The sequence below is a fragment of the Nelumbo lutea genome, chromosome 7 (genome assembly GCF_056320005.1).
Source record: "Nelumbo lutea isolate HS-2025 chromosome 7, American lotus-T2T, whole genome shotgun sequence".
In the NCBI taxonomy this organism is placed as follows: Eukaryota; Viridiplantae; Streptophyta; class Magnoliopsida; order Proteales; family Nelumbonaceae; genus Nelumbo; species Nelumbo lutea.
This window is the reverse complement of record NC_142690.1, coordinates 19,747,727-19,765,903: the sequence shown is the minus strand read 5'-3', so window position 1 is coordinate 19,765,903 and position 18,177 is coordinate 19,747,727. Positions and strand designations below refer to the sequence as shown.

Genomic DNA, 18,177 nt, shown 5'->3' with positions numbered 1-18,177 from the left:
ATAATAGGGCGGCCAATTACGCATATCCTGCGGGCAGTGGTCTCCACATACTATTTGGCAATGAAGTTCCCTACAAACTTCGGTGTGAGGGTAGCGCGGGGTGACCAGTTCGAGTCCTGCAAGTGTTATGTTGCCGCCCTGAAGGGAAAAACTAAGGTGGCCGATTACCTTGAACTGGAGCGGCCTACGGAGCAAGGTGAGGAACGAGCTTTGCCCACAGAGGAAACGGTCGCAGTCCTGACTTCGGCTATAGACCCAGCTCGCACACTACAGATCGGTGCTTCCGTCGAGGAACCACTACGAACTGAACTGGGAGTAGAGACAAGGTACCCGCAGATAGAAAAGCTAGCATACGCACTAGTGATAGAAGCTCGGAAACTCCGCCCGTACTTCCAGGCTCACACCGTCATCGTCCTGACTAACAAACCTCTGAGGCAAGTTTTACTCAAGCCCGAGGTTTCCGGTCGACTGATGAAATGGGCCATCGAACTTAGCGAGTACGACCTCCAGTACAAGCCAAGAACTGCTATTAAGGCCCAAGCCTTGGCAGATTTTATCGTCGAGTGCACGTTTATCTTCGAAGCCCCTGAGCTGGTCGAGCCCGAGATCCCTAGTTTGGGCGAGCTCGGAGCTCCCAAGCCAATAGAGTCTGAACCCCGTGAAGTAGCAGCCAGTGTAGCATCTCTCATGGTTAGGCCAAACGCGAACTGGGTTGAGGAGCCCTGGATCCTTCACGTAGATGGCTCCTCGAACCAGCAGGGCAGTGGGGCTGGAATAGTGCTACGCGGCCCGAGCGAAACGAAATTGGAATACACACTACGCTTTGAGTTCGCGGTATCCAACAACGAGGCGGAGTACGAGGCACTGATAGCTGGGCTGAACCTAGCACACAAGGTCGGAGCAAAGCATGTAGTTATCTGCAGTGATTCTCAGCTCGTGGTCAACCAGGTTACAGGCGAGTACGAAGCACGCGAGCTCACTATGATTGCATACTTGGCAAAAGTAAAGGAGGCTCTGCTCAACTTCCAGTCACACTTCATCAGGCAAATCCCGAGGTCAGAGAACACTGAGGCCGATGCCCTGTCCCGGTTAGCCAGTACGAGTCCCAACGCCATGAGAACCATGTACATAGAGGACTTACCTCGGCCCAACATTCTCGATGGGGCAGAAGAGGTCGCTCCCGTTTTTGAAGCAGAGCCGAGCTGGATCGACCCACTCGCGAGCTTCCTGCTAGATGGAACCCTCCCTGCGGACCGCAATGCAGCCAAGAGGGTGCAACGCCAGGCAGCCAAATACATCATAATAGACGAACGGTTGTACCGACGATCCTACACGCTTCCCTACCTGCGTTGTTTGCGACCTGCCGAAGCCGAGCTCGTACTTCGCGACACTCATGAAGGTCTGTGCGGCGGACACCTGGGGGGCAGAGCCCTCGCCCAAAAGGCACTTCGACAAGGATACTACTGGCCAACGATGAAGGCGGAAGCCATCGAACTCGTTAGAAAATGCGACAAGTGTCAAAAGCATGCCAATATCCACCATCAACCTGCTGCCGACCTCAAGTACCTCACCTGTCCATGGCCCTTTGCACAATGGGGCATCGACCTTCTGGGGCCATTCCCGCCAGCAACAGGTGGGAGAAAGTTCCTAGTGGTGATAGTAGATTACTTCACAAAGTGGATAGAAGCTAAACCTCTGGCAACAGTTACAACCCGAAACATACAGAACTTCTTTTGGAAGAACGTAGTATGTCGCTTCCGGCTACCTCGGGTACTGATCTCCGACAATGGCAAACAGTTCGAGGATATCAATTTCCAAGAATGGTGCCAAAATATGGGAATTCGTTAGAACTTCACGTCGGTCGCACACCCGCAGGCAAACGACCAGACAGAAGTAATGAATAGAGCCATCCTCTGCGGACTGAAAGCACGACTAGACCGAGCTAAAGGGTTGTGGGTGGACGAGCTACCAAGTGTCCTGTGGGCTCACCGAACTACGGAAAAAACCGCCATGGAAGAGACCCCCTTTAACCTCACCTATGGCACCGAAGCGGCAATCCCGGTGGAAATCGAAATAGCTACACTGCGACTAGAAGCATACGACGACCAGACAAATGGAGACGAGTTACGCACCAACCTCAACCTACTGAATGAGGTAAGAGACCTCGCGCACATCCGAACAGCGGCCTACCAGCAAAAAGTAGCTCGGTACTATAACGCCAGAGTAAAGAAGAGGAGCTTTCGCGTCGGCGACCTAGTTCTCCGTAAGATCATGGTACCCGAACCTAGCGTGGGCAAACTCGGACCAAATTGGGAAGGACCCTATAGAGTAAAGGAAGCACTCGGGGGGCATACAAGCTCGAAACCTTAGAGGGTAAGCAAGTACCCCGAGCATGGGACATCGTCAACCTAAGGCGATACTACCTATAGACCACCAAGCAAAGTGGATAAAATCACCACCAAAACAGGCCGCACGAGTGCGGTAACCCGGGCAGGAAACAGATCGGACGTATGGCCAGTTCGGCAAATACACTCAGTTCGGGAGAAAGAACAACCAACACTTAACCAAAAGAAAGTCATTCCATTTCAAAGTAAGGTAGTACATTTCAAAAAAAAAAATTACAAGCTCAGAGCTACTTCTTCATTATCAGAAGACACTTCAACGATACCCAAAGGCCCTACCTCGCCCTCGGAGTCTGGCTCACCATCAGCAGCATTGGCCATCTCCTGAGTTATGCGCGAAGTGGATATGGCGCTAATATTGAGCTCGAGGTACGTATTCCGGATCATCCACCGGCTTAGTTTAAAACCCCTTTTGTATGAATCCACCATCAGATCATCAAAGCCCGTCGAAGCAATGTACTCATCGACAACCTTCTTCTTGGCATCTTCAATACCTTGAGAAAAGATCTGCATCCTCTCCCTGATGTCCTCCTGAAGGTACTCAACCTGATGCTGCAGATCCAGCCTCAAGTCCGCCATGTGCTTCACCACCACTCCCATGGCCTCGGCATCTCTCTGAGACCTCGCCTGCCTGATCCATGCAAAACGAGCGGCCTCCTTGGCAGCACGAGTAGCCCCTTCAACAGCTTGCGAAGTCGTCTCAGCAGCGTGAAGAGCCTCTTCGGCAGCTTGCGCCTGCCTCGAGCTCCTCTCCACCTGGGCCGCCAAGGTGTGAATAGAAGAGTTCACCTATCAAAAAGAATCGAGTGATCAAGATAACCAACAAAATGAAAGCCAAAAAGCTCTAAAAAAGGGAGATCACTTACCACCATGGCATGGGTAACGGCACGACAGGCCACTTGATGCAGAGGGAAAATGGCCTCCTTACTCTTTTGAAGAGCATGGGTCGGTGACAGCACACTCCTAAAATCCCCCGGGGCCCCCGAGCCTAAGGGCCCAGCTCACGTATGATCAGACCCAGAGTTAGCAGGAGCACCAGAGTAGGTAGGAGCCCCTGTGTAAGTAGTCTCAGCATAAGGGACCCCTGCCGGCTCCTGCATTGGAGGAACCATCTCGGGCTCCCTGGGCAGATCTTCTGACGGATAGTCTGGCACCTCGGGCTCCGCATCCCAGGGTAGCTCGGCGCGAGTTCTCTTGGCAACCCACTTCCTTCTCTTCATGCCTTGGAACAAGTGCCCACCATGGGTCCCTCGAGAGTCCATCACACCTGCGAAAAGAAGTTCGCCATCAGTAAAAAGCAAGAGAGACAGCAAGACAAAATCTCTAAGTGAAGAACCTACCCGAGCTTAGGCCGGCCACAATGAGCTTGGCCTCTGTCAGATACTGTTGACACTTCAGCCCAAGCCGCGCCCATTGCCGGAGGCCCTTCGCCGTCTCTTTGTCAAGCGTGACCCCGGAGTCAGGAGCGGCCATCCCCCACCCGGTCTGAAACGGCCACCCCAGCACACTTCGCACCCCGAAATAGTCCCGCTTCCACGTCGGGACCTTGTTGGGGAGTTCATGTAAAAGCTTAAAGCCCGGGCGAGGAGATAGGTAATATGCCCGCATATGCTCGGGGAGGGGACCCGCTTGCTTCTTAAGCATTAAGATTGAAGAGAAAACCTCTAAGTCCAAAGGAAAGCTCTCTTCGCAAAATAAGGAGATTGTCCCCACCAAATTTCGAATGGAGTTCGGGTGAAGCTGGCCGACCGTCACGCTGAAGTGGTTCAAGACTTCGACAAGGAGGGGATGGAAAGGCAATCGCAGCCTCGCGGCGAGCTGCTCCTGGAATATCACAATCTCATCAGGACCATGTTCCCAAGGAAAGCTACCCGAAGGTATGAAATAAGCATACTCCCCAGGCAAGTTATAGTAGGTAATAAGGGATTGGAGCCCCTCATGCATCATGGTCGAAGGGACAAACTTGTCTAACATCCGACCCCGACGAGAGGTGGACGCCAAACTACCCGAGGCACCTCGGCCTACAAGTTCGAACTCTTCCTCGAGCTCTACCTCCGGCTCGCTAGAGCTATCAGGGGATGCAACTCGGTTCGTAGAACCTGCATCAGACCCACTTAAAGGACTATCTGAGCTATCCAAGCTAGACATCAGGGAGTAAGATGGATTCTAGGAAAGTATTCACCCGGAAAAAGGCTGTAGACCACGGGAGCTCGGACGAGCAAAAAAACCTTGAACGCGAACTGAAAAAGCCTAGACGCGAACTGAAAAAACCTGAACGCGAACTGAAAAAACCTGGACACGAGCTGAAACTCGGACGCGAGCTCGAGAGAAATACAGAAGTGATAGTGACTGGGGTCCCTCTCCCCCGCTATTTATACCCACAGTGATCGAAAAGCAATGGCTTAGATCAAAGCCAATCCGACGGCCCACAGTCGCACTGACCGCACGTCCCCTGAGACCGAGGCGTGATTGGCGCACGTCTTCCTGAAACTGACAGAGCGCCGACGCATGTCTTTTCGAAACTAACGGAACGCCAGTGCACATCTCCTCACAATAAAAGCGGCAGCGACACATTTTCAAATTTGAAAAGACGTTTGTTGTCGCGTCTCCCAAGCAGTGCGCTTTTTGAAATTTCAAAATAAAGCACGCACCATCACATCTATCAGCGTTCAGGCAGGTCAGCACATTTCCCGCCTTTTGGGCGCTCGAAGAAACCCAAGAAACCCTGACAACGCACCTCGCGTCATCAGAACCAAGATTCAAAGTACAGGGCAAATCCACCTGACACCTTGCGAACTCCCCGCGCCAGGGCAAGACCCTTAGTGCGAGGAGTGGGGGGCAATTGATGAAGGAAGATTTGACCCGACCTCGCAATCACTCCACATGACTAAAGCAAATAGCTCGGCACAACAGTGCACCTAGGGCGTAAGCACCAAAGGGAAGAAACCAGCAGTCCGAACTCCCTTCGAGGAGCCTGAACTCCCTATGAGGAGCTCGACCTCCCTACTAAGAGCTCGAACTCCCTACGAGGATCCCGACCTCCCTACGAGAAGCCTGAACTCTCCCTTAGGCCCCGAGCCACACAAGGCAGTGACCCGAACTGGCCCGCCTCATGGCAGTTCGGGACACTCCCCTATCCGAACTCAAGACTTCACCTCGTTCGCCACTCCAGAACTTCTCCTCCGAGACGCTGAACTGAACAAACGTACCATACCTGACACCGAGGAGGTCCATATCCAAGGGCGGCGCATCTGACTGACCTGGGATCTGACGCTTGACAGCCGCACTTCAACGGTCACCTACCACCGCCACCAGCCATCGTCATCGCCAGTCGCAGAGATGGCTCTGACAAAAGGGAGCAGTGGCGGTTCTGACCAGCAGAGCGGATGACACCCAAACTGGCAAGAGACCAGAGGTAATCGTACCCGACCTGATAGAAGCTTAGGAGTGAGTGCACGAGGTGGCTATAAAAGGCTCCCTACCCCCAAGAACAAGATAGGTGAACTTTGCGCCATCTGGTTTTATCTTGCCTTTGAAAGAATTCTAACTTGAGCTTCGGAGCATTCATACCGGGTTCCCCCCGGAGCTTCCTCATCTTCTCTGTTTCAGGCTCCCTGAGCCACACAAGGCAGTGCCAAATAAGGGTGTTCATTGTACGATTCAAATCACAAAAACAAATCAAACAAAACTGAATTTATGATTTGGTTTGGTTTATACTTAAAAACAGTTCAGTTCGGTTTGAAGTTTTTCTGAATTTGTGGTTTATGTAGACCTAGCAAAAAATTGACCCAACCTGCGAACCCAACCCGAAAAAACAGGGTTAGGGTCTCATATTTAGCTACCCGAATGTGAAAATGATCCGACTTGAAACAGGGTTATGGGTCAACCCGCTGACCCGATTGTCAAGTCTAATTAGGATTATTTATGCATTGCTAGAAGTTTCCACTCTTTAGTTTTTTCTATTTAGTCTTTGCTTTTTGTTGTTTACTCTTTAAATTGTTAAATCTTCAAGTTTTTTATTTTATATTTGGAATTTTAAGGTTAATTCTTTTAATTTTAACATTTTTCATGTAACTCGAACATTTAGGATTAGGGTCTAGCATTTGTCAACCCAACCCGAAATCAACCCAAAGTACCTTGACCCAACCCGAACCTGACCCACCCAACCCAATTGTCAGGTTTAGGCTTATGGTTTCAGTTTGGCTTATTAGATTTTACAAACCAAACCAAACTATAAATCGTAAAATATTATAAAACCAAATGTATAAAAATTATAAATATAATAAATCTTTTCATTTTATAATAAAATAAAACTTTTAACTTTTTAGGGGTAATTTGTTCTTTCTAATCGGATTAAGCCCAATAGAATTGTAAAATGATCCAAAGTTCTCAAATTGTTTTAAAAACCGCATAAAACCATAATAAAACGATTTGATCTAATTTGGTTTCCATGTTAAAATGGTTTGGTTTAGTGAACAATCAAGGATAATGGTGTGAACAAAGGACATAATTGTGTCGTGGTGTGGTTGATTTTCACGTCATTCTAACACATTGAAGTTCTCCGGTTCGAGTCCGGGCGACACCATTGGTTGATCCAATCTTGCGGGGATAGCTCAGTTGGGAGAGCGTCAGACCGAAGATCTGAAGGTCGCGTGTTCGATCCACGCTCACCGCATCATTTTTCTTCTGATACGTTCGAAATTTATCATGCACCATTCATCTATTCTATTACCCGCTTTGTCTCCTTGGAATGCTTGTTTGTTTTCAACAGAGCTGAAATGTTGTTATTTGGAGAAACTTTCTTGTTCCAAAACTAGGTGTTTTTGAAAGGGATGATTGTGAAACCCTTATTGAGCATCTTAAACTCCACATAGGCACCCTATTTAAGATGATTGATATCTAAATTTCAGAAAGTTCCGAAAAAAAAATCTTCATGGACCAATGGTTTGAGATAAAGGAAGTTTTAAAAATTCAAAAATGAAAACCTTACCAGTATCCAGTATGCAAGTAATCTAATTGTACTTAATTTTCATGTTTTATGAAAAGAACTAAGTTGTTGTTTTGGTATTTTTGAAAAATTAAAGAATCAATTCGGTTTTTGATTAATCCATAAAAAATCGGTCAGTCTAACACACTGAATTAATGAAGGTCAAGAAAAGGGCATGATGGTGTCGTGGTGTAGTTGGTTATCACGTCAGTCTAACACACTGAAGGTCTCCGGTTCGAGTCCGGGCGACGCCACTTGCGGGGATAGCTCAGTTGGGAGAGCGTCAGACTGAAGATCTGAAGGTCGCGTGTTCGATCCACGCTCACCGCATCATTTTTCTTTTGATACTTTTTTTACTCCGGTCTCTCCTCTCGGAAGTCGGACGAAGTCGGAAGTCTTTACCACATACCATGTATCTGGAATATTACATTATTACCATGGCCGTGGGACCCGTTTTTCTAAATTGAATAATTAATAAAAATAAATAATAATTTCCATTACAGTATTCTAGATTTCCAATTTCTCCTGCTCAATCTATTCCCCCCCCCCCCCCTCCCCCCTTTTTGTTCAATCTCTAGAATTCAAATAATGCATCTGCTTTTGTTCAATAGAACAACAATTCAAATAAGGGTAGATATACTTGAGAGCTGAGAGTACTTTCCCTCCTTGGGCAGCATTTGCATTAGCCAATTTGTTGTTTAGGCGGCTTTGGTTGCAGTATAAATTTTGACTCGGTGCGAAATTTGTATCATGTTCAGTTTTATTTTTGTTTATTCGTCATTATAATTTGGATTCTTACCTGAAACATAATTTGTACTTTCTATCTCTTGCAGTTACTGGTAATACAAATCTTACATCCCAAAAGTTGATGCAAAATTTACACCATTTTTCTCTTACCTCAATTCTTCTTCATATAGCGTGAAGACCACATCATCTTGCATCCTACAATACTTCTAGAGAAATGATTCTCCTTCCTCCGTTCTCCTTCATCATCACTTCATTCTATTTCTCATAAATCAATAAGACAACGTTAGTCAAGTCTGAATGAAACAAAAGTAAATCAGACTTTACACTTAGCTCTTTTTTGTGCTCCAATGCGTTACTGTTAATGCAAATAACAAAAGCAGCTTTAAGTGCTAATCCAATTCCGCCATGGGTCTTCTCTTTCCTCATCTCTTTTCCTTCTAAATCTGTTGTTACAGCTGCAAATTTGGCTTCTCTTGGACTAAGTCCAAATAACAAGTAACATGCTAAAAAGAATCAGTGAGGACAAAAAATGGGAGAAGAGGAGACAAAATGAAGAAGAAAAAATAGAGTTTCAGCAGTAGGAGAGGAGGATAAGAAGAGAACAGAAGGAAGAAAAAAGGGAGCAAAAAGGTGTTGGGCCGCCCCATTCTATTTGTATTTATATTCCATCAAGAAATAAAGGTATAAAGATCAATTTTCCCTTAGGTTTAGTTTGGATTCAAATGCAAATATGTAGAGTGCAAAACTTTATATTTTGTTTTATTTTCTATGTATTTGCATTGTATATATTTGTATTTGTACTCTTTCTAAATTGAGCCTTAAAGTTGTGTTTGGTTTGAAGAAAAATGTAGAGAAATCTTTACAAACCTTGCATAGATTTCTCTATATTTCCCTTCATTTCCCTACCTTTTCCTTCAAATCAAATATAGCCTAATAGGACGGCTGTTAAAGAGTGTTAATAATAAAAACATTATGGGCCAGGGCCCAAAAACTAAATAAAAAATAAATAACATAAATAAAAAGCCCATGGGGCCAACTGTCAACTCACGTACTACAAGTTCTTGCGGTATCTAACTAATTGAGCTTTTCCAAACTGATAGCTAATTATCATCCTTTTGGGTCTGTTCCAAAAATTAAATTTGATTTCAACTGAAGACCCTTCTCGAAGCAAACATTCTAATGAATTTCAGGAGGATTTGTTGAGGCTGAGTTTGGAAGGAGTACAAATGCAAATTTGTAGAGTGCAAAACCTTATATTTTGTATTATTTTGTATGTATTTATACTGTACATATTTGCATTTGTACTCTTCCAAACTGAGTCTAATAGATTCTCGAGGATTGTTAATCAAGGGAACTTCTCTCATATGGATACATTATGATCTTTCTCCAACTATTTTTCTCTCTTGAGGCTCATTTGAATAGCAAAAGTTGTGGTTTAGCAGCCCAAAGTAGGAATTTGACATTTCATGTATGATTGATGGATTTACAATTTAAGATTGATTTCTTGTTGGGTGATGCTTAAATTTTAGGTTTAATGGTATGTCGCCCAAATATCAATTATAAAGGAAACATCCACTAATGTAGCAAATGAGAGTGAGAAGTATGGTGCCCTTCTTTGTCTCAAATGCAGTGATTTCGTGATGTGTTGGGTGAATTTGTGTTGGACTAAGTGGCCTATGGCCTTCAATGATTTAGCTTTGGTGTGTAGGAGAAATTGTGGTTTCTAAATATAGTCACACAGCAATGGACTAATTGTTTGTACATTGTGACAGACAATATCACATTTTTCTTGTTATATTAATATTTTATTTTCATATAAATAAAATGTTTATTTTTTTGCAGACAAGTTTTATACTCACTTCATATGTACATATTTGTTCGGCCAAGTCAATTCAATGTCTATAAATGTTAGGAGTAGAAGACTTGGACACTAGTCTTATCCTAATTGGAGTTTAGCTAAAAGGAGGACAAATGGCAAATATTGAAGTCAAAAATGTTAAATTTGTTACCCAATTCTTGGAGGGTCCCGACATATGGAATTTTGTGTAATTATATATAAGAAGTAAGACTTGGGACCGATATATATATATATATATATATATATGAATTTCAATTAAACAGCTCTTGCAAACCCACTTTATCTTTTGTTGCTCCACAAGCTGTTGAATGGACAAGGGTCTAGTATCATGAACTGACAGATGTCAAAATCCTAATCGTTCTTCTATTATCAACTCTATCTGGCTGGTTTTTCAATTTCGTCTTTGTAATTTGGGCTGTAGTGGCCCTACCTTCATTTGGTGTAACAATTACATACACAGATTGATACCTTCAAAGTTCAAATTGCATCTTGGTTGGGTTCTATCCTTGGTCAATTGTTTGCACTTGTTACCTAATGCTTCTGTACATCATTTAAGGTCATGTTTGGGAGTGTTTAAGTTAAAAATAAGTGCTTAAAAACAAGTGTTTATTCAATAATAACTTATTTGCATTTGACACCCAATTTTTTCAAGTGCTTATTTTTTAAAATAAGCATTTATTATATATTGGATGTTTGGTAGTATTTTTTTTAATAAGCACTTAAATAAGCATGTGTGACTATTTTGTCCTTTATTTTCTTTCAAATTTTCAAAATATCCTCTTTGGAAGCACTTTTATAAAAACATTTTTATGAAAGTACTTTTATGAGACCTTCATGAAAATACTTTTACAAAAGCACTTTTATAGAAGTACTTTTAAGAAAGTACCCTTACGAAAGTACTTTTATAAATTTCTTTATAAAAGTACTTTTGTAAAAGTGCTTTTATAAAAGTACTTTTATAAAATTCAACTAGGGATAATTTTGGAAGAGAAAATTGAATAAATACTTATTGTGTAAGCACATAAAAAAGCTGGAAATTTGGACTTAAAAAAGTCCAATAAGTGCTTAATGACCCAAATAAACACTTATTTTTAAGCACTCCCAAACATGGCCTAAATGCATTAGCCAATGATTACTCTCCCATCATCTAGTTCAAATCCTAGTGGTTTGATGATTCTACTACATTACCTCTCGTTCAGATACTTGAGAAGTACAAATGGAGATTTTGTGATGAAATATTCCTTTGTTGAAAAAATTATTAAAATCTCATTGCGGCGATATTGTTGATTGTTGATCTCAGAAAACAAATCTCCATTACCACTGTTTTACAAACCCAGAATCTTCAGACTTAGTTGAAAACCATACTTGACAAAGAAGAATAGTTATTGGCTACAATTCTCTTGGTTGTCGATGGAGTTGGTAACACCAAATATTTTCATGTAGTGGTCTCTAACAGAAATAAACATAATTTTATCGATCCATTGGTTAAAGAAGAGTTATGGACTATGGACTTTGGACTTACTAATAACATTAAATTTCTTGAGACTTTGCTGTTTGAGTATTTTCGAGATCTATTTACCTCGACTACACCTGATCTGCATGATTTTCTTGGCCTTGCACCCACTATACCAAACATTGAAAGTGAAGCTCTCTTTTGTAAGGTTTTAAAAATTGGACCGGATATGAAATGGATTTTTGCCACCAATTCCTGAGTCAAACGGTCTGATCGTCTGATTCTGTGGGTTGTTGTCCAAATCAATGATTTTTTGGCTCAAAAACATTTTTTTTGGGTGAAACAGAACCCGGTTCGACCATCCGGTCCTATATAATTTTCAAAACAATACTCTATTGTCTTCCAAGTGTTGAAGAGATCAATGTTGCATTGTTTAATGTGGGTTCCTTGAAAGCACCGGGGCCTGATGGAGTGTAAGCATTCTTTTATCAGAAATGCCAACACATTGTTGGAGATGATCTGGTTTGTTGGAACTATTTTGAACCATTCGTCTACTTCTGAGATCAGATCAATGACACTCATCTTTACTTGATCCCTAAAGTTGCTACATGTCTAAGAAGGAAAGGACTTTCGTCCAATTTGATTGTATAATGTGTTGTATAAAGTGGTGGCCAAAATATTGGTTAACAGAATAAAACCCTTACTGCAGAAAATTATTGGCCCCTCTCAAAATGCTTCAAGACTGAAAGGGTCATCACGGATAATACTATTATTGCTTATCAGGTATTTGGTTGCAATGCAAATAAATTTGTAGTACTGATGCAAAACCATGGCAGTGCAAATGATTTGAGTGTAAATTCAGGCCAATTTTTATTTCAAATTTTAGCTTATTTTGTTTGATTACAGTATAAATGAAGTAAATTAAGACATAAAGCAGAATACAGTAAAATCCAAAATAAAATTAAACAAGAATTTGCATTTTTGAATATAAATTCAGAAACTTTTGTTTCAAATTTTAGTTTATTTTGTTTGATTACAGTACAAATGAAGTAAATTAAGACATAAAGCAGTATAAAGTAAAATTCAAAACAAAATTAAACAAGAATTTGCATTTTTTACATTTGCACTCCCATGCATTTATACTAGTGCAAATAAATTTGCACTGCAACCAAACACAGCCTTGGGAGGTCACCCGCTTTATGGCAAAATGAGGGAAAATTGGTTATTTTATACTCAAGTTGGATCTCGCAAAAGCATATGATAGAATCGACCTTTTTTCTTGCACTCTTATTTACCATTGTATCTCCTCAGCAAGTAAATTCAATGGTTTTCCTGGTGCTTGCTTCCGACCTATAAGAGAACTTAGGCGGGGCAGTCCCCTCCCCTCCAATACATTTAGGCTGTGCTTAGTTTGAAGGAAAAAGGTAGGGAAAGGTAGGGAAACCCTTATAAGCCTTGTATAGGTTTCCCTATCTTTCCCTTCCTTTCCCTACCTTTTCCTTCAAACCAAACAAAGCCTTATATCATTTGTACAAAATTCTTTTCTCAACTATTCACCCATAATCTTCTTTAAATAAGGCATATTGAGTGGAATCTGGTTTGGTAGATTGGGGGTTAACATTAGCCATCTATTCTTTGTTGATTGCATGCAATTTTTTTTTTGTAAGGGCTCAATGCAGAGGTGAAGTGCATTCGGGAACAACTTTCTTTGTTTGGCAAATGGTTTAGACAAAAAAATAATAATTTTGAAAATTGGCTATTTATTTAAGAAAAGATTGCAATCCTGAATCTCCACACAATTGAGTGTTTGTTAGATGCAATTAAATGTAGGGCAGTCCTTTGTTAGAAGTAAATGTAGAATTTGGTCACAACTTACTGAAAAAGTGAGTTTGAAACTAGATGGTTAGTCACTTAGTTCTTGATGTTGCTCGATCCTAGGTGGTGCAAGAACCGAGATCACAGTCAGATAATCTTTGCCAGTTAAGCGGAGCCGAGGTGGAAGGATGAGGCCGCATGACGAGATTTAAAATCAAGAAAGAAGTCAGAGGCCTGAGGAATTATCCTCGGATAGGCACTCTAACGCTCAAGTTAGTAGAAAGGAGGTGGGTAGTCGGGCCGAGTAATAAGAGCAGTGCTGATCCGAGCAGAGTAGCGGTATGGGAGTTAAGAGTTGGATCGTTTTCCTTGAGCGAGAGACACTTTTTATAGCCGAAGAACCGTGTCTTGGTCGGATGAGGCTTCCGGGGTTGTTGGGATGAGGTTAACTGTGGAGGTCTTTGGGATAAGACCTAATACCCTGTGGAGTTGTCCCCATCCACTCTCTTATATTAGTTGTGCTTATCCTCATGGCGTGGTGCTGTCGTGGCTGAAGGAATAAGGTGGGACCATGGAGGTGACATGGTGCTGATGTGGCCGCAGAACCGAGTTGGGCAGTAGTGGTGACATTATGCTGATGTGGCCGAGGAAATAGGGCAGCCACATGGCATCTAGAGCCAACTCAACCATAACCCAAACAGTTCTTATCAAGTCCACCTTAGAGGTGATCCAAACATGCCATATGCAATACTTTCAGATGCCTAAAGCGCAGGAAAGTTGATGGTATATGCCGAGATTTCTGGTCGAGACAAACCATTGATGTTGGGAAGTTCCATTATAGGGGCCCATTTGGGAGGGGTTCTACGTTGGTTGGAGGCGAGGTGAGGTGATTCAGTCATGGTGGTTGAGCACCTAAGTTCCGAAGAAGCAACGTGGAGTAGATTATATTTCAGTCGTTGAAGGGCTTTCCAAATTTTGTCCAAACACAACTTATATGGGGCCCAATTTGGAACACCACAATTTTGCATCCTAAAAACCCTCCCAAGCTGACGCTAAATCATGGGATTCTATCTCCTATCACAAATATCAAGGTGATCTTGGTTTTGGACTAGCCGAATGACATTAAATTGCTAACTAATTGAATCATGGTTTTCAAAACCGGGAACCAGTCAAGTGACCTGTTTCATTTTACCCTAAAATCATTATCTTGCCAAAAATATTGATTTGGTCAGTAAATCGGATGGTCAAACCATTCGAACCATCCAATAATTTTGGTTGTTTTTTATTTATTTTTGTTAAAACGGGCCGTTCGTTCATAAACAGGTGGTCAAACCATTCGAATCATCATTATCATTTTCTTTTTCTTCTTCTATAACAAAAAATAGGGGTTCAACCCTAGTAATTTTTGAACTTTCTTTTGTTTCTTCATTCTCTATTCATGAATATGTTGATTTTCTATATTTTAACATGAAGTTTATACTTTTCTTACAAAAATTATGAATAATTATTAAGAAAATATGACTATGCAACCCAAGAAATTACCTTGGGATATATATTTTTTAATTATTTAAAAAAAATCCATCACCTAAGCCCTAGGTGAATAGTTGACAAGACACTCTCTCACACTTTGCCTCACCTTGGCACTTTGAAAATTATGATTATTTCACAGATTCATACAATGTATTCATTCGTGGGGAGACAAAAACAGTGGAATTGTAAAAAGAGTTAGTATTGGATCCATATATGGCCTGTTGTTTTGTTTTTGAACATTACTTTCTCAGGTATGCTGGCATCCATGTCAAGCATAGGGATGTTTGGTGGCAAAGCATTTGAACATTCCAGATTTAGAACAATTTATTTTGAGGTTTATCATTCTTCATGAACTTATCTTATTAAAGAAACTGTTTGTAGAGATCTAGGCTAAGCTGCTTCCACAACCCAAAGCTAAACATGACAGGTAGTAACTTGGGCAACATCAGACAAACACTATAATATTTTTGCATTGATACCTAAGGCATTGAATCTTCTAGGTTCAAACCTTTCATTTCTCTGAGAATCATTCTCGCATGATACCAATTACCAAAGGAGGAACTTCACCCACCAATCACCTAAACTGGACTTACCAAGCTACAAACTAGAAGCAAATTATACGTACTTTGCCGCTGTTCTCCATTGAAGTGCATATATCAGAGATTCAAGCTTATAAGTTATAATATTTGATGGCTGTAGAGAAAGAAAAAGGGGAAATGTGCATTCCATTTAAGTGAAAAAATAGATAATTATCACCTGCTGAATTCAAGGCCCCGTTTGTTTCCCAAGAATAGGGGTCTGGAATCAGAATCGGAATGGGCTATTCTGATTCCAATTGTTTGGTTGGGCGAAATCGGAATCGTATTCCCATTCCTGCTAAAATGGCATTCTCGGATTCTTTCATTTGAGGGAATGGCCATTTCCTGCCCCTCCCTTGAGAATGAAATCCCATTCCTGCTGATTTTAATTTACATTCTCATTCCTGTCTGAATCAAACAGAATACAGAAATGGATCATTCCAATTCCGATTCCGGAGAATTTTGATTCCAATTCCAATTACGAACCAAACAGACCCTCAGTCAGAGACCCACCTTTAAATAGCTCAACAAGAAAATTCGGTTTTTCCAAAAGTCTTCCTGCTTCACATAATGCATGTATGATAGGGGTATATGAGCTTGTAGTTGGTATCCCATCATCCCCATGGTTCATCCATCTCTTCCTATTTAAAATCTCAACGGCCTTGTCAAAATTCCCAAATTGCATTAGAAACCACACCAAACCATAATAAAACGGTTTGATCTAATTCGATTTCCATGTCAAAATGATTTGATTTGGTCTGAAATCTTTTCCTCTAAAATTGTGGATTATGCAAGAATTTCATATATATAGATGGTTTGATTAATTGAGAGTGAGACCATTTGAGCATGGAGACATCCCTAAGACCCTAACCTTCGAAATGAACGATTTTGAGGGACCTGGATTCATCGGTTTTCGTCCAATTTCGGTCTGTTAGTTGTATCTATCCATTACATTCGGACTAGTCCAATCCGATATAGTTCCTTGGACCATCCAAATCAAATTCGGCTTGGATGGGGTCCAATCCAAAATCGGTCCATTGACACCCCTACTTTTCAAAATGATTTGGTTTGGTCTGAAATCTTTTCCTCCAAAATTATGGATTGACAATCATGGACTGTAAATAAAGGGCATGATGGTATCGTGGTGTAGTTGGTTATCACGTCAGTCTAACACACTGAAGGTCTCCGGTTCGAGTCCGGGCGACGCCACTTGCGGGGATAGCTCAGTTGGGAGAGCGTCAGACTGAAGATCTGAAGGTCGCGTGTTCGATCCACGCTCACCGCATCATTTTTCTTTTGATACTTTTTTTACTCCGGTCTCTCCTCTCGGAAGTCGGACGAAGTCGGAAGTCTTTACCACATACCATGTATCTGGAATATTACATTATTACCATGGCCGTGGGACCCGTTTTTCTAAATTGAATAATTAATAAAAATAAATAATGGTTTCCATTACAGTACTCTAGATGTCCAATTTTTCCTGCTCAATCTCTAGAATTCAAATAATGCATCTGCTTTTGTTCAATAGAAGAACAATTCAAACAAGGGTAGATATACTTGAGAGTACTTTCCTCCTCCTTGGGCAGCATTTGCATTATTCAATTTATTGTTTAGGCTGCATTTGGAAATGATGTTAATGGAGTTCAAATCCTGGTTTTGGGTAAATTTGCATTTTGATTTACTTTTGTTTGTGTTTGACAATATTATATTTTTGCATTGACAAATGATAGACCAGTACATATTTACATTGATAATAAGATGTAAAAGTACATCAATAAAAAAGAAGTAAATTTGTATTCAAGTGAGCTTTTGATAAAAAAAAAATATGCTTTATTGGAATTCGTGATCCATTACGGCTAAAATTCTGTTTGTTAAGAAGGTAATTTTGTCAATGCAAAACTAACCCAACTTTACAATTTATATGAACCATTTTACACTCTACATATTTGCATCGTTTCCAAACGCAGCCTTAAGCTCAGTTTGGAAGGAGTACAAATACAAATATGTACAGTACAAATATATACACAATAATGTAAAATATATGACTTTGTACTCTACAAATTTATATTTGTGCTCCTTCCAAACTGAGCTTTAGGCGGCTTTGATTGCAATATAAATTTTGACTCGGTGCAAAATTTGTATCATGTTCAGTTTCGTTTTTGTTTATTTGTTATTATGATTTACATTGAAACATAATTTGTACTTTCTATATCTTACTGGCAGTATAAATTTTACATCCCAAAAGCAGATGCAAAATTTACACCACCTTCTCCTCAATTCTTCTTTATATAACGTGACCACATCATCTTGCATCCTACAATACTTCTAGAGAAATGACTCGCCTTCCTCCATTCTCCATCTAAAGTGGTCACTTCATTCTACTTCACATAAACCAATAAGACAAAGTTAGTCAAGTCTGAATGAAACAAAAGAAAATCAGACTTTACACTTAGCTCTTTTTGTGCTCCCATGCATTTCTGTTAATGCAAATAAAATTTTGACTACAACCAAAAGCAGCTTTTAAGTGCTAATCCAATTCCACCATGGGTCTTCTCTTTCATCATCTCTTTTCCTTCTTCTAAATCTTTTGTTACAGCTGCAAATTTGGCTTCTCTTGGACTAAGTTCAAATAACAAATGACATGCTATGAGAATCAGTGTGGACGAAAAATGGGAGAAGAGGAGACAAAATGAAAAAGAGAAAATAGAGTTTCAGCGGTAGAAGATAATAGGAGGATAAGGAGAGAATAGAAGGAAGAAAAAAGGGAGCAAAAAAGTGTTGGGCCTAGGGGTGCTCACTGTTTGGTT

General features: G+C 41.3%; 5 non-coding genes across 5 annotated transcripts; all 5 read left to right on the top strand.

Moving 5' to 3' along the window:
* The first annotated feature begins 7,004 nt into the window (after positions 1-7,004).
* Positions 7,005-7,077, top strand: TRNAF-GAA (transfer RNA phenylalanine (anticodon GAA)). Its single transcript has one exon. It is a non-coding gene; the product is annotated as a tRNA-Phe (tRNA).
* Positions 7,078-7,569: 492 nt separating this feature from the next.
* On the top strand, positions 7,570-7,643 carry TRNAV-AAC (transfer RNA valine (anticodon AAC)). Its single transcript has one exon. It is a non-coding gene; the product is annotated as a tRNA-Val (tRNA).
* Positions 7,644-7,646: 3 nt separating this feature from the next.
* TRNAF-GAA (transfer RNA phenylalanine (anticodon GAA)) lies at positions 7,647-7,719 on the top strand. Its single transcript has one exon. It is a non-coding gene; the product is annotated as a tRNA-Phe (tRNA).
* Positions 7,720-16,505: 8,786 nt separating this feature from the next.
* On the top strand, positions 16,506-16,579 carry TRNAV-AAC (transfer RNA valine (anticodon AAC)). The gene has a single exon. It is a non-coding gene; the product is annotated as a tRNA-Val (tRNA).
* A 3-nt stretch (positions 16,580-16,582) lies between these two features.
* Positions 16,583-16,655, top strand: TRNAF-GAA (transfer RNA phenylalanine (anticodon GAA)). The gene has a single exon. It is a non-coding gene; the product is annotated as a tRNA-Phe (tRNA).
* The last annotated feature ends 1,522 nt before the right edge of the window (positions 16,656-18,177 follow it).